The 15,740-nt window shown below is 58.4% G+C and overlaps 1 protein-coding gene across 1 annotated transcript in view; it reads left to right on the top strand.

The window, feature by feature from the left end:
- ZNF469 (zinc finger protein 469) overlaps nucleotides 1–15,740 on the top strand; it is a 250,436-nt gene that overhangs the window by 143,130 nt on the left and 91,566 nt on the right. The gene's annotated exons all lie outside the window — the stretch shown is intronic.

Here is a 15,740-nt window from a genome sequence, read left to right on the forward strand (position 1 = left end):
GCATTCTGGGTCTCTCTCCTCTTTCCCATGCATCTGACCCATGCAACCATCCCGCTGCCCCCCCTCCAATATTTCAGACCCTCCTTATGAAAATGACCCCTCTGGGCTCTTGTGAACCTCAGCCCCTGGGTCTGTCTGAGAGCTGTCAGAATAACATCCACCCAGGAGACCATGACTTCCTGTGACCATGGCGTGGATGGGGAGCAGTTCCCACTCTACAGATGGGAACACTGAGGCTCCCAGGTCCAGATGTTATCTGTGTGGCAGAACAAGGGTCAGAGATGGAAAACCCTCAGAAACTGTCCCACAAGGGACAGTTTTTTGCTTGGTAGACAAGGAAACGCCAAAAATTCTGTAAAGACACATGGTATCAGCATTGTTCAGCTTTATTGCTGCTGCTGCTGCTGCTGCTAAGTTGCTTCAGTCGTGTCTGACTCTGTGCGACCCCATAGACGGTAGCCCACCAGGCTCCCCCGTCCCTGGGATTCTCCAGGCAAGAATACTGGAGTAGCTTGCCATTTCCTTCTCCAATACATGAAAGTGAAAAGTGAAAGTGAAGTTGCTCAGTCGTGTCCGACCCTCAGCGACCCCATGGACTGCAGCCTACCAAGCTCCTCCGTCCATGGGATTTTCCAGGCAAGAGTACTGGAGTGGGGTGCCATTGCCTTCTCCGGCTTTATTGCTAGTAAGTGCTAATAGTAGGAAAAAAAACAAGCAATTGATGTCCCAAGCGGTATTATTTATAGTGTGAAGGACAGGAGCCTCCTCCACGTCCAATAGCACCTTCAGTCTAACTCAGTACAGCCAAGGTGACCCAGACAGGCAGTGGGCAGGAAAAGAGGTGGACTGGTCCCTGTAGCCCCAAAGGCAAAGCCAGGCCCGGGGATGTCACTGGGACCGCATCTGTGTCCCTGCAGCTCCCAAAGTCCATAGAGCAGGCTGGAACTGCAGCGGAAGCTGATGCCGCAGTCATGAGGCAGAATTCCTTCATCTCAGGGAAACCCCTGATTCTGTTGCAAGGCCTTCACCTGGTTGGATGAAGCCCACCACATACAGAGGGCATCCCTTTTGCTTGGGGTAACCAGTCGTAGAGTGAACCCTGTCTTCCACATAGCTCCGCTGCAGCTCCCATATAAGCATCCCAGGGGCTCCCCGGGACCACTGCCTGGTCAAGCCAACACATAAGCCTGACTGTCACACCCTCTGAGCCAGGATGGAGGCGACAGGCCTGCAAGTTCTGACATCACAGGCGCTGTCTAGAGGAGCCATAGACCCTCAGACCCTCCCCGCCCTGAGCCACGTCTTTCCAGCTTCCCATGGCATCTCCCTGCACACGTGGGGCCTCAGCACTGCAGAGCCAGACACGCCACCCGAGAGAGCCAAGGCCCCAGTAGTCGAGACTTGCCCAGGCCCCACAGCCAGTCTCGGGCAGGCTCATGCGCTAGTGGTAAAGAACCTGCCTGCCAACGCGGGAGATGTAAAAGACACGAATTTGATCCCCAAGTCAGGAAGATTCCCTGGAGGAGGGGATGACAACCCACTTCCTGTATTCTTGCCTGGAGAAATCCATGGACAGAGGAGCCTGGCGGGCTACAGTACATGGGGTCTCAAAGAGTCGGACACAACTGAGCTCGCACTCATGCCCACACGTCACACAAGGGGGCAGGTTAAGACTGGCCAGGGGAGCCACTGACTGATTGTCCGCTGGTTTCCATAGCATTTACCAGCCCCTGTTCCCCCCTTCCACATGTGATTATTCTGGGCACATTCATCTTGACAGCTTCTTGGCAGGAGCTGCGTGCAGCTGCCCTCATTAATGGGGAAATGCCAATTACAATTTTCTCAGTGTCAACAGTGATCCTTCACAGCTGCAGCCCCAGATGGCAGGAGAGCCATGCCAGGCAGCGGAGCCGTCACCCAGAGGGGCCCTGGAGCTCGTGAAGACCCCGTCACACCCTCTCTGTCCAGTCTCCCATCACCCCAGCTCTGTGGCATGAAGCTCAGGAGCACAGCGGCTGCCTCCCCGCAGGACAGTGTGTGTGACCTGCAGCTGTGGGTGCATCCTGGCCCAGGACGGGAGGCCAGGCTCACACCTGCCCCAGAGCCAAGCAACCTTGTGTGTGTGCAGCCCTCGGAGCTGGGGGGCCCCTGGGGAAAGGGGAGCGATTCGGCCCAGGTGTGCCCTGAGGACACGAGAATGGGGTGAGCAGGGAGCGCGTAGCAGGGCCCCCCAGCCGCGGCCGAGTGGGAGCCTCGTCCGTCCCCACCTGCACGTGGGGAGCTGCCTTGCCAGACTCCCACCTGTGCCAGCAGGCACCCAGCCACAGGGTGCCAATCTGACTCAACGAAGCCCGCCCCGGGCTCTCTGTCCTTGTAAACTGTGAAGTGCCAGCCCTCTAAGTCCTTGTAAACTGTAAAGTGTGAAGCCCCCGAGTCCTTAAAGACTGTCAAGCACCATATCCCCTAAGTTCCTTGTAAGCTGCCAAGTGCCAAGCCCCCCAAGTTCCTTGCCAACTGTGCAGTGTCAAGCCACTGAGCGGCCGAGGCCGTCCCCTCCTCTGTTGCCGAGGCCCTGCTGTCCCCCACTCCCGCTCCCCATCCACGCTAGTTGGTCCTGTGCCCCAGCCCCTAACCCCCACCAGGCCTCTCCGTGGGTCAGCAGGGCGCTGTCACAATAGAGCTGCCATAAATGGTTATTGCTTAACCAGGGAACTTGAAATGCAGTGACCACGTCCTTCCTCACCTGCTCCCGTTGGGTCTGTGTTTGGAGCTCCCCTGGCATCCTGCAGTGGCACCGTGCAGTGGGCCTCCCAGGGGAGACTGAGTGGGCACAAAGGCTCGGTCATCTCATTCAGCCCTGAAACACGGGCAACAGGGCCAGGAGCACCCAGGACCGGTGGGCGATCCAGCCATGGCCACCCTCTTGGGGACGTGGGAGTCCCCCCACCCCGCAAATGGTGTGGAGCTGTAGGGGAACGCACAGAGGGAGGCAGGGGTGAGTGGGAGCGCTCTGAGGCGGCCCTGCGGGCCATGTGCACAGACCCATGGCCAGACACCTGCCTGCCTGCTCCCACTCAGCAACCCCCCCCATCATCTTGCAAAAGGTATACCCACCCTGGAGATGAAGACAGTGAGGCTCAGAGAGGGCAAGCAAGCTGTCCTGGCTCACACAGCCAGCTGGGCGGGGCCAGGATTGGCCTTGTGACCTCAGTGGTGGGAGGTGCCCACGCTTTATTCCCCTCTGGTTCACTTGGCTCGGGACCACCCTCCATGGAGCTCAGGTCCTTCTTCTGCTCACAGGTCTGCCCTCTGGGCAGGACTTGGGGGACCAGCTCTGGCCTGGGCCCTGGGCATCAATGGGGCAGCTGGGCCGGGGACATGGAGGGCCCACGTGGCGGGCGGGCTTGTGCCTCCTCGCAGCGTGGGGCTGGACCCGGTGGGGAGGGGCGCAAGCTGCTGGTGTCTCCGGGCCTCAGCATCGTTTGTCACTGTCTCTTTCTGGTCCAGATGGAAAGGTGAAAAAGAGGAGGAGGAACGTGGGGCCGTGTCAGCTGTCCACTGCCCTCCTGGAGCTCTCCAAGGAGACACCGCCCGTGAGGTCTGGAGGGCTCGGCAGCTTCTGCCATGTCCCGCAGCTGGTGGGAGCTCAAATCCAGCCATGGCAGCACCACTACTCTGGGGTCCCCTCCTCTGTAAGAGGGCAAGCAGAGGGGCCACCATCACCACCGAGTCCTCTCTGGCTCCCTCCTCTGTAAGGGAGCCAGAACTGCCCCCTGGCTGGCTGGCGGCAGCCTTGGGCAGATCAGACCCCAACCTTCTGTGAGCGCAGGAGGAGCTGCAGCTCCCGGCCATGTCCACCCCACTCCTGCTGACGGGTCACATCTGTGACCTCAGTCCTGCCACGCCGAGATTGGGAGACAGGCCTGTGAGGTTCCGGGCGCCCAACCTCGCCTCTCAGAGTCTGGAGCTCTGGGGCTCAGACACAGGACGTTCCTGCCAGGCCGCGGGTCAGTGCCTCGTGGAGGCGGTGGCTGTGGGGTGCAGAGAGAGATGACTGCTTTCTAGGAAAGTACCTCGATTCTCACTTTAGGCCCAAAGGCCCCGGGGATACACTTTCTCCAGGGGACCAGGAGAAGGTGCGGCCCTGCCGTCGGCCACCAGGGGGCACTACAGGGGTGGTACCCCACCGCCTGGGTCTGGAGGGACCTGGGGCCTGGGCGCTGGAGCTGGAGGCGCTTCGAGGGCTGCTGGTACCTGTGCAGCTGCTGTCACCATCAGCACCTCCAGGGGCCTCCCCCAGACCGGTGGCTGAGCCAGGATGGCCCTTCCCACTAAGCTATGGACAGACAGCCCCGCACTCCAGCAGGACTCCAAAGGGGAATGAGCTCTTTGTCCCCTGGACTCGAGGTCCGCAGCTCACCCCCAGCTCCCCGGCGGCAGAAGGTTCACAGCAGGAGTGGTCATGAGAACAGAACAAACTGCGCAAGCCCAGGTCTCAGTGGCCGCTGGTCCTGCCATCATGTCCCCTCCCTTCCCCTACGTCCTCGGTGTCAGGCCCTCAGTGCATCGTGGCTCACAGGCATTCGGACGCGTGACCAGTGTCTGCAGTGCGGTGGGGCAGCTGCCCACCCAGAGATCCGACGTGGGTGCAGGCACGCCTCTCCCAGGACACCTGCTCCCACGTGGCTCTCCCCAGGGCCAGTTAGCGCCAGAGGACAGCGGCTGTGGCTGCCAGCCTCTGCTTTCTCCGTCTGCGAGCAGAAACCCTGGTCCCCTCAGCATGCCAGGGCCTGCTGGCACCCTGGCACTGGCCCTGGGGCCGGTGGGGAGGCCGCCCCAGGCCGTGGTCTCAAGCCCCCCAGCAGCCGTGACTGTACCTGCCAGGGTGGTGGGTGTACTGTGAAGATGTGAGAGGCGGGGTCCCAGATATTCACACAGGGTGCCACACCGGCGTCCCTGCATTCCTGATCACTCACCACTCAGAAGCTGGCCAGAACTGGTCAGATAGAGCCAGTGGGCTTCTATGGGGGGAGAGCGAGGGGTCAGGAGTTTCCCAGAGCTGCTGTTCCGCAGTCCTCCAACAGCCATGAGCCTCCAGCCCCCGTGTCCCCTTTCAGAAGGGCCGAGGACCTGCTGAAGGCCCTGAGCTCTGGTTTGCTGGGGATGCAGCGGGAAGGCGGGAGGACCCTCACGGAGGAAGGAGGGACCCCCAAGTCCTTTGTCCTCACCCCTGCATCTCCTGCCAAAGCCCGGCTGTCCCAGCCCCCGACCAAGGCCGGGTCAGGTCACTTCACGTCTGGGCCCCAAGTGGCCCTAGGGTCATGGGACATCGGAAATGCCCAGAGAGGGGGACCAGGCAGAAGTGGTTGGAGCGCCTGCAGCGTGGTGACCCCCCCCCTTCAGCGTCGTTGGGAGTAGGGGGTCAGGCAGCCCCCTGACGTTGTGTGCACAGAGATGGCCGGGCCTCTGGAGCCCTGGTCTTCTCTGCGGCCTGCTCTCCTGGCTGCCTGCGGGGTCCCAAGCGGTCAGGAGCCTGGCTGGGGGGTGGCGGTGGGGGGGACTGCAGCGGCACTGGACAGTGGGGGTTCTGGGGGGATCTGCGTCTGCCTCACTGCCACAGGGACTCCAGCTAGGCCAAGGAGGCCCTGATGCCCCAGCACTTCCTGACTCAGCCCCTCGTCACCCTCATGACGCCCAGGGCAGCCGCCGGTGCCCCACTGTCTCTCTGTCTGTCTGTCTCTCTGACTCTGCATTTCTGGCTTAATGCCATCAGCTCGTGTCCAGACCCCGCAAGAGGAGCGGCATTTGGCATTAGGCTGCTCTCCAGGACATCCTTCCTTTCTCTGACCCTGTGGGGTCCGGGGAAACGACACTCTGCACCCCGAGAGTGGAATCCATCCTTCTCACTGGGGTGGGGGCCCCAGGTCCTGGCTGTGGCCACCCCATCCCAGGGACAGAGGCAGCCCCAGCACGGGGATGGCCCCTTGCAGGTAGCGAGCCCAAGCTGAGTGGGCAGATCTGTCAAAAAGAAGAGAACAAGAGGCGGCGGGGAGCACAGGGGGCAGAGCTGGAGACCAGCAGCCTGTTATCAAACGCTCCGGGCCCCTCCTCCCTCCATGGGTGGTCCGCCTCCCCCGGGGCAGGCACCTCCGTGCCCCTCGGCCGACTTGCCGACTGTGGTGTAAAGGTGAGGACGGCCCTGAGACTCTGTTGCTAGAGAGGAATCTGCGGGGCGTGAAGCAGGGTTGGGCCTTTGTGGGGGCCGAGTGTCCACACGGACATTCCCAGAGTCAGATGGGGCCTCACGCCGTGCTGTCATCCAAACAGGACGGCCGCGTGGGAGGGGGCTGTCCTGACATTTGGTTCTGTGGCCATCCTGGCAGAAGGAGGGGCGTCCTCAGTGACTCAGCAGGCTGGGCCCTTCCTGCCTCCTCTCTGTTCTCTGCACCCCCTCCTGCTTCCTTGCACACACTCCGAAACCCCACTGCGTGGTCAGACCCGGCTTCACAGTTCTCCTCCCAGAAACAGACAGAGCTCCCCAGCCGGTGGTGGGACAGCCGTGTTGGAAAACAGGCAGTACCCACCACGCTCAGCATCAGATGCCCATGACAATTCAGTGTGGCCCCAAGCCCACCTGCCCACATGAAGCAGAAGGGGAGGCTGCTATGGGGACCGTGGGGCGCTGGCAAGAGCCCATGCAAGCACACACCGTCAGTGACGTCCCAGATGTGGTGGGGCCTGCACGTGCGTGCGTCCTAAGTCTCTCAGTGTCCAGCTCTTTGCGAACCTGTGAACTGTAGCCCTCCAGGCTCCTCTGTCTATGGGATTTCCCAGGCAAGAATACTGGAGTGGGTTGCCATGCCCTCCTCCAGGGGATCAAACCCACATCTCTTACGTCTCCTGCATTGGCAGGCAGATGCTTCACCTTTAGTGCTGCCTGTGATTTTGGGTCCCAAAGCTAAGAGGAGGGAGGGAGCAACATTCTCACCTGCCATCGACTCTTTGACTTTGACTAAGGCACATAACTGCTCCAAACCTCCATTTCCTTACTTGTGAAATGGGATTAATAATAGTGCCTTCTTCACATCCCCTAAGAAAATGTCCCTGGAGCCCCCAGCCCGGGGCCCAGCCACGTCAGCTAATGTAAAGGTTGTGCTGCTGAAATAAGCATGGCTACAGCCCCACCAGCCACAGGTGACTTGTTCTGCTGAGGACTATGAGCAGAATTCTAGAACTGATAACGGCATCTGCAGGGTCCGGGACCCTGGTCCTTCTCCCTGGTGCGTTATTTCTTTGACACCTGATGTGGGCCTCCTGGCCTAAGATAAGTGTGTCAGCTCCTGCCATCACAGCTCCTCTCCACTCCCCAAAAGTTGGGATGGAAGCTCCCCCGGTGTCACATACCATGCTTCCACACCCTAGGTCAGAACTAGGCCCGTGCCATGTTGGGTTGCTAGGAAAGTAGGGAGGTAGTTCAGCAAGAGCACGGTCAGGGGTCACACCACACCCATCAGGGACGTGCACAGGATGAGGGGCATGAAACAAGTCAGATGCACACTGTGGGAGGTGGGGTGGGTGCTGGTGCGGAGGGGAGGAGCCTGTGAGTGCCAGTGGCGACCAGTCCCGGGAGACAGCACTCGTGCATTTCAGCGAAACGTAGATGCTTGCCGGGGAGTCAGGTTCCAGAAAGAGAGAACAGAGTGGACACGGCTGACGGGCAGACAAAATGCAGTTTGGCCAAGGGGCAGAGAGGGGGCAGAGGCCCAGGGAGCGAGCAGGAGGGCGGGGTGACCTCCAGGCCTTTACCGCTGCACCACAGCCTTCCGACTTGTGCCTGTAGCTCAGAGAACACCCCACTCCAGATTCCTGTAGTTTTTATTTAAATGCACGTGCCTGGGTCCCACCCTTGAGCCCTGATCCAACCTTGGTGCTGGGGTCCAGGAGTCGCCTGTTAACTGTTCTGTCAGGAACAGGGAGCCGTTGAAGGTCCGTGAGCTGGGGGCTGGTGAAGGGGCTGCAGAGACTTGACCTTCCCTGCCTCTGCACCCTCAGCATGTGAGAACTCACAGAACACTCCCAGAGGGGGAGGCCTAGGTCAGCATCCGTGCAGACGTGGAAACAGCTGGCAGATAAGAAGGGAGAACAAACGTGATGCGATTTGATTCCTCCCACCTGTCACTCATGACCCAAGGGGAAGCGTCCTTGAGGAGCCTCAGCTGGCAGACCAGGAGGGGAGCTGCCAGGGGAGGCAAGCGTGGTGTGGCGGCTGGGCCAGCCCAGAGGAGCGAGTGGGGTACTCTGACGGAAGGGATGGGGGGCTGTCCCCATGCTCCTCAGAGGGTCTCAATAAGTGCAGGTCATGCGTTCCAGGGATGGGGACCCCCTTGAACCCTGGGAACCCCTTGGTCCTAGACCAGCCAGAAAGTTTGGACACTGGCTGGAATTGGCTTTCGTTGAGAATATTGGTTTCTGGACTGTCCCAGGGCAGGGGAGGGTCAAGAACAAAATTCTTAGATGACATTTGGGCTTAAAATGTCGTGGGGTCCAAAACGGGAGCATGGCTGGGGCTGAGAAGTGAGGAAGCTCACCCAGGTTGCACTCTCAGAAACGTCACTGGCCAAAACACGGAAGAGCCCTGATGCCCATTCACAGACGGCAACTGAACACAGCCCCTCGGCCCGATGGAGCACTACTCAGCCAGAAAGAGGCGGGGCCCACCCTAGTGTGGGGGGACTCAGAAACATGAGGCTCAGTGACACAAGCAGACACAGACCATGTACCGCATGACTCCATTGATCTGAAGTGCCCAGAACAGGCAAATCAGAGACAGAAAGCAGGCCGGTGGTTGCCAGGGGCTGGGGCAGGGGAGGGGGGGGGCGCGGGGCGTGACTGCTAATGGGAACAGCGTTCCTTTTGGATGATGAAAAGGTTCTGGAATTCGGTAGTGGTGATGGCTGCACAACATCATGCATGCCCTGAAAGCCACCACATCGTGCGCTTTGAGAAGAAAAACTTGATGGTGTGTGAATTATATCTGAACCAAAAACAGACCCCAGCATTTCAAAGTTAAAAACCACGTGACTGCTCAGAACTCGAAGCTCTGGGGCCATTTTCCCAGCAAGCCGTTTCCAGGGCGCCAGCAGGCAGAGGGCCCGGGGTGGGATGGAGGGGTGGACAGGCACAGCCACCCCCCTTGGCCGGGAAGACCCAGGCCAGCACTTTCCTTCCAGAATTCTCTTCCTAGACATGGATCTGTTGCATCTGTAACTAGCATGCATTTGCGGTTTTGAGAATTATACAAACTGAAGTAGTAATAATAATAATAATAAGCCCTAAACCATTGGCAGTGATCCCATTTGGTAGGAAAGAAACATCTTTCTCTGTCCGTCTGACTTGCTCACACTAAGTGATACTCTGATGGTCTTTAAATTACAGAAGAAAGTGTAGAAGCCCAAGCAGAGGGCTCTGCCCCAACTCTGGTTTCTGTCCAGGTGGGATCTGACAGGTGTTGCACATGTGCACACACGAACACACGTGTGCGCGCACACACACACATGCACAGCACACCAAGGGGAGCTGGGGCAGCCGGCGCTGAGCTACCGGCCACAGTGACATTGGAGGTCGTGCCTTCCCTTCAACTCTGTTTTGGCAGGAGAACTAAGAATCTTGCTGGAAGGAGGGAATTTGAAGAATTTAGGCATTTCCAATCCAGGTCAGGCTTTCTCTTTCCTGGGTGGATGACGGCTGCCCTCAGAGGCCAACCCGCCCTCGGGGTGTGGGGTGTGTCTGGGGGTCAGCTCCGTGGTCCAGGAGGCAAGGGGCGAGGCTGGTCTCCCTCTGCCCCCTCCCTGCTCTCAGGGGCCAGCCAGGCTCCGAAAGGTCAGAGGCCACACAGAGGGCCATTTGGACGTTGCTCTTGAAACCAGGGCCTGGCATCCCCAACCAGGGGCAAGGGAACAAGACCCCCACTGAGCACTGCCAGGAAGGTTCCCCAAGGCTGCGAAGGGCACTGGCCCGGAGACTATAGGGCAGTTTGCCACGTTCCTCGTGGGCTGCCCGTGGGCTCTGTGTTTTTCCGTCTCTGCTCTCTGTCCCCTCTCAACAGTGAGTGCTCAGCCGCGGCGCCAGGCCCAGCGCTGTGCCCACGCCCCAGCTGGATCCCAGGCCTCTCTCCCTACAGGCTCCACCCCAGCAGGGGCTTACCCAGAGCAGGTGGCCAGGTGGGGGCGGGCATACCTTCCTGCACCTACCTGGCTGCCCTCGCCTCGCCCAGGGTGCCACCCCTCTGGACAGGCTGCATCAGCAGCTCAGGACAGCCTCCCCCAACCCTGGGTGTTCATGAGCCGTAGGAAAACCCAGATCAATCTCCACAAAATGATGACCAGGCAGAGAAGACTCCTGGCTCATGACCGCATCCCGGGAGGGGCTTATTGAGGATTAAAGGGGCCATTTTCTTTTTAAAGGGACCATGCTTTAGTTATAAACTGACAAGGAAACTCCATGACCCAGGAGACGGGCCTGGAAACACACGTGCAAGGTCAGCGTGAGGCCAGGCCCAAGGCGTCGGTGGGGCTCTCAGTACCGACGAGATGACTGGAATGTCCCCCGGCTGCAGGAGGCAGGGGGGTGGGGGGGCCCGGCCTGGGAGGGTTGCCCTGATCCCAGGCTGGCAGCCAGTGGAGGGCACTCGAGAGCAGAGCTCTCTGACCTTCTGAGACCCCGGTGGCGACAGGGTGTCCAGTGAGGCCTCCACATGCCTCCAGCAAAACTACCACGACCCAGCCCACAGGTCCGCCCTGGGGTTCCACAGGGCAGAGCACGGGGGTGGGGCCGGGCAGTAGTTCAGGGTCACCACAGTGGTCTGCCCCCACCCTGGGATTGACACCTTCCTCTTGCCCACCTGCCCAGCGGTTCCTGGCTCACACTAACCTGCCTGGTTTGGAGTTCTGTGTCTGTCTCTTAGAGACCAGAGAGGGTCTATCAGGGTCACCACCCCATCCCTGAAACTGACCCCACAGTCACCTCCTGGAGGGCAGACCAGCGGCTCCACCACCCCCAGTGCCCTCCTCGCCCAGGACCCTAGGTGGCCAGGCCAACTGCAAGGCTGGGATGAGCCCTCATGCTCTGATCCCGTCCCTTCAGCCGACAGAGCCTGGGGGGCAAGTGATGGGGGTGAGATGCCCCAAAGTAACCAAACCTGAACCACAGCCAGCACGCCCAGCATCCCTGCATTAGACACTGAGAATCCCACTTCCCAGAAATGCCCTCATTACAGGCACATGGAGCAGATGCCCCCCACACCCTGATTTCCAGTCACCAGCACAAACTGCCCGAAGCTGGCCCCACCAGCAAGACCTCCCACTCCCCACCATGCCCAGGCCAGCCTCCCCCATCACGTTCTTTAAGACCATTGTGAAGGTCCCATGGTCCTGTGTGCAGGGTGCAGAACCCCACCCTCCTGGCGCCCTACCTCTGGTTCTTTCCTAAGCCCCTTCCTGAACCCTCTCTCTCTGCTGAGTGACTTGGGGGATGGGGACTGGTATTCCCGCTTAGGAATATCACCGTGGGCTTCGGGGAGGGGCTGCAGGACAAGGCCCACCTTTATTCATGGCCATTCTTCATCCTTTTCAACCACAATTTCTCCTCTCACCCCTAATCAAGAGGACTTGGCAAAGCCAAAGAGAAACCGGGGAATGGGGGTGCCATTTATAGGCCCTGGTACTCACCTCTCATGCCCTCTCAGGCAGCCCTCGCAGCTCTCCTAGGAAAGAGCGCTCATCACACCCTGTTTCTCAGAGAGGTAGACTGAGGCTGGGACAAGCAGTATGACCACAACCTCAGGCCGTAAGTCCTGGGCTGGCTCATGCCTGCCCAGCTGTTCACTGTTGCTGCTGCCGCTAAGTTGCTTCAGTCGTGTCTGACTCTGTGCAACCCCATAGACGGCAGCCCACCAGGCTCCCTCGTCCCTGGGATTCTCCAGGAAATAACACTGGAGTGGGTTGCCATTTCCTTCTCCAATGCATAAAAGTGAAAAGTGAAAGTGAAGTCGCTTAGTCGTGTCTGACCCTCAGCGACCCCATGGACTGCAGCCTACCAGGCTCCTCCATCCATGGGATTTTCCAGGCAAGAGTACTAGGCCCTGCTAAACCCAGCTCCTTTCTCCCAGCACCCAGTCACCCCACAGTCCTCACCCACGTGCCCCACCCAACATGATTCTAGGGGCCGGGGGCACATTAGACGCAGGTAAGACTCAGCTCCTGCCCTCTGCAGGAAGCGCTGCTAACATTGATGTATAACCTTCTGGAACTTTGCATACCTTCATGGGTATGTAATGTCTTCACTAACAGGATCTGAAACATGTCCTTGGATTATGACACCAGGGACACTTTTCCAGGGCAGGATGCTTTGGGCCAGCCTGTTGATGGCGATTCAGGTCATTGCCACTTCTTGCTATTGCTAGTGCCTGCATCTTCTCTTCCTGTAAGTGTGGACGCTCTTGCCAGTGCTTCTGTAGAATCAGCCCCTAAATAGTCAAGCCTACTGCTAAGCCTTCTGGAAAGATGGGCGGAGTCAGCGACCACCACAGAGCCAAGAGGGCTGCTCCGCCACCCTGCGTTAGCACTTCTTGCTACCCACGATCCCATGTCAGAGCAAAGAATCAAAAACCAAGGTGACATCTTCTAGTTTCACTGTGCCTTTCTTCAGTTCCCCTGTGCCTCCATTTGGTGGGGCACAGGGCTGAGAAAGAGCCCCCGCTGGCTCACTGCCTGCGGAGGTGGGGGAAGTGGGACCTGTCCCCTAGGAAAGGAGCCAGTTCCTCCTCTGGCCCTCCCCGACCTCCACTCCTGAAGCCCCCTGCACAAAAGCTGCTGCTGAGAGACAGCCTCACACCACCTGTTTGCTGCCCTATGAACTTGGGCTCATCTTTTCACTCATCTGAGCCTCATCCACAAAAAGAGAGCACACAAACTGAGCAAGAGAGCGTGTGTGAGAAAACACCTGGCATGCAGTGGGTGCTCACGAAGCACTGGGCAGCTGCATCATCACCATCATCACCACTCTCATCACCATCACCATCAGCACCAAAACCTCCATGATCATCTTTCCAGAAGGCTTGGCACCATCATCACCACTACCATCATCAATACCATCACAATCATCATCACCATCACAATCATCACCATCACAATCATCATCACCATCACCACTACCATCAACACCATCACCACCATCATCATGACCATCATGACCATCATCATCACCATCACCACCATCACCATCATCATCACCACCATCCTCACCATCACCACCATCCTCATCATCACCATCTTCACCATCACAATCATCACCATCACCACTACCACCACCATCATCACCATCATGACCATCATCATCACCATCACCACCATCAGCACCATCACCACCATTATCATCAGCACCATCAGCACCAGCACCATCATCCTCACCATCAGCACCATCATGGCCATCATCACCACCATCACCACCATCCTCACCATCACCACCACCATCAGCAGCAGCACCATCACCACCATCCTCACCATCACCATCCTCATCACCACCATCCTCACCATCACCATCATCACCATTAGCAGCAGCAGCACTCATATTCCTCTCTGTGGATGCACCCTTGTGTCCTGAAGCCTTAGGATGCAGGCTGGGTCTGGCCCTGGCTCCTCGATCTCAGACCCTCTCTCTCTGGTGGGCCTTTGGATCTCCAAAGTCTCCTTCAGCAGACGGTTCTCCTCACAGCATTGAGAACAGGCACAGTGGGACAGGGATCCTTGCCACCCTTCCTTTGTGTTTAGTTGTCATCAGTAAAACCACTGAGAGCATCTCTCAGAAATAAACAAACTTGCATTTTTTGACAGATAGAGGGTGGAAAATGACTCACAGGAAGCGCATTCCAAGTGCACTGTCCCATTAGGTATTAAGGGGTCAGGTTTCAGTGCTATGGCCAAGAACACTGTGACTTGCTCAGGGGATGCTGCTGTCAGTGTGGGGAGCTGGCGGGAGCACCCGCCGCCTGGAAACACCCGTGAGAACCCTCAACACTGCATCAACACATCCTGCGCCTAGCTCCACCGGCCCTCATGGTGGCGTGAACACCTCCATCCTGGGGCACCACCTCAGAGCCCGGGGTCCTCACGAGCAGTGCTGGTGTTGACCTGGTCCTGAATCCAAGTAGTGGACTGAGGGCCATTTAGCAGAAGAAATCCTTTCTGTGCAGCACATGGGCAGTGGGAAGGCACTGCTTGAGTGAATGAAGCAAGGCTGACCCCATAATGTGTGAGCTGAAAAGGGCTGGTCAGAGGGAAGGATGCTGGGGAACATGGTGGGAGCCGCTCTGTACCCACTACGCAGAACCGTCACTTCACCGTTTGCAGAGGGCGGATCTACACACACACAGCCTGCCCCTTTCTGCCGATGAGAAGACTGCCGGCCCCAGGTGCCCCTTCAGTCTGGCACTGGACCACCGCCAGTATCTTTGGAGACGCCATGGAAGAAAGATAAAAGGCCAGAACCTCGCAGCCCGGGGGGAGGCAGGACTCGGGCTGTAAGGAGGCAGCCAGATGGAGCGGGTGGATTGGATAGCATGACTCGTGTAAAGCCTGATTCCCTGGAGAAGGGATGAAGAAATGGCTCAGTTCTTCACATCCCACCTCAGACCTCTTGGTACCAGGTCTAACAGCCTCCCTAGGGACATCAGGGTAAATAAAAGAGCCAAAGGCAGTGACACCTTCTCAGGGAGCACCAGCAGTGCAGCTCAAGAATCTAAGGTGCTCAGGGCTCCCAGAGACTCAAGGGTTCAAGAAGCTGGGAGGGGTGTGGGTTGAGGTGGGGCCCCTGCTCTGTGGTCCACCTGGAACCCCAGATTGTGACCTTATGTGAAGTAAGGGTCTTCACAGATGTAATTAGGGTAAAGAGATGAGAGGGGATAGTCCTGGATTATAGCCCAAACCCAACAAGTGCCCTGAAAGGAGGAAAGTATAAGAAGGTCCAAGACACAGACACAGAGGAGAGGCCACGTGAGGACAGAGACTGAGCTTGGAAGGTCATGGCCAAAAGCCAAAGGATGCCTGGAGCCCTCAGGAACTGGAAGAGGCAAGAAGGATCCTCCCCCAGAACCTGTGGAGGGAACCCGGCCCTGCGACCCCTGGATTTTGGACTTCTTGTCTCCAGAACCACGAGATGAGAGATTTCTGTTGTTTCAAGCTGCTACGTTTGTGTTACTTTCCTGCAGCCGCCTCAGGCCACCCCCAGAAGCATCAGCGCACTCAGCAGGGGAAATGGCCGGGTCCCATTCCCAGGATTCTCAGTTCAGTTGCCTGAAATAAGTCCCAGGAGCAGGGAGACATCAAGCCCATAGCCTCTTAAAGCCTCTCAAAACATGGAAATGAACCTCTTAAAACCCTCTATCGCAGCCCGACGTCTCCAACCTGAGACGCATCACCGGGTTTTGAGGAGCAGCGTCCTTTCTGCTATTTCTCTGACACTGACTGACTCGTCGCCAAGTCTGCAGCCTCTGCCTTTCTGTCTATTTAAACTTTTCCTCTCTCCCTTTAATCAGGGCCCCTGTGCCCTGTTGTTGTCCTCGGTGTCAGGATGCCCCTCCTGAGGCCCCTCCAGAGGGTGCGGTGGGTTTCTGGGTCCTGTTTGCTTGGGCGTGGTGTATCTCCTTCTGCCGGATGGTGGGTGTCTGTTCCCAGCACAGAGATGGG

The sequence above is a fragment of the Bos taurus genome, chromosome 18 (assembly GCF_002263795.3).
Source record: "Bos taurus isolate L1 Dominette 01449 registration number 42190680 breed Hereford chromosome 18, ARS-UCD2.0, whole genome shotgun sequence".
In the NCBI taxonomy this organism is placed as follows: domain Eukaryota; kingdom Metazoa; phylum Chordata; class Mammalia; order Artiodactyla; family Bovidae; genus Bos; species Bos taurus.